This window comes from Penaeus monodon, chromosome 20, assembly GCF_015228065.2.
Source record: "Penaeus monodon isolate SGIC_2016 chromosome 20, NSTDA_Pmon_1, whole genome shotgun sequence".
NCBI lineage: Eukaryota > Metazoa > Arthropoda > Malacostraca > Decapoda > Penaeidae > Penaeus > Penaeus monodon.
This window is the reverse complement of record NC_051405.1, coordinates 30,521,862-30,522,645: the sequence shown is the minus strand read 5'-3', so window position 1 is coordinate 30,522,645 and position 784 is coordinate 30,521,862. Positions and strand designations below refer to the sequence as shown.

The 784-nt window shown below is 36.1% G+C and overlaps 1 protein-coding gene across 2 annotated transcripts in view; it reads right to left on the bottom strand.

Moving 5' to 3' along the window:
* The window catches only part of LOC119585756 (S-phase kinase-associated protein 1), a 7,933-nt gene that overhangs the window by 6,508 nt on the left and 641 nt on the right, over positions 1-784 (bottom strand). The gene's annotated exons all lie outside the window — the stretch shown is intronic.

Below are 784 nucleotides of genomic sequence, written 5' to 3'. Positions count from 1 at the left end.
TCCGTAACAGGATACCCTTGCTGAGTTCACATCATGTTCTATTTCATTACGCTTTCATTTCATTACATTTTCTTTCTTTTGGCTCTATCCTCATTATTCACTGAGTTTTTAATTACTAGAATAAAGCTTGGCAACATCAAATATTATTTCATTATCACTACCTCTTTGTAATGCATCTTTAGGATATAGAAAGCTAATGAAATACATGTCTAGTCTTCTACATTAAAGTTTTGGTTGTCTCTGCTATGCAGGAGGGGGGATACTGTGGTAAATTTCTGAAAAATCTGCACACAGTCGATTCTATCAACAGACTACATATGTCGCCTAATGTGAAGGTACAGTAGCCTTAAACTGCAGAAACCAACTGCAGAGACTACGCTAGGCCTGATAGCTTGGGAAAACACAGAATATCTTACAAAAACTGTTTGGCAATCAAGCAAATGTAATACACAACGACAATAAATTACACTAATATTTTGAAATTGCCTCATTTACAATCTCTTTTAAGTGTGAGTGGAGGCTACAGTGACCACTCGATGTTGCACCATTGCAATTACTGATCATGGTCTTGGTCGGTTGGTAAATTTTCTATCTGCAAATTAAAGATCATTTGCTGGCACAGAGGTCACTACCACCGGCGATGTGAAGCCTCTGATATGAATTTACTGATGTCATGATTTACATAACCACTATCACAAGAGGAAAGGTGACAAATGGAAGATTAAACTAAAGAATGCAAATGATAAAAGCAGCAATAACAGATGAAAATATATAGAAATCCGAT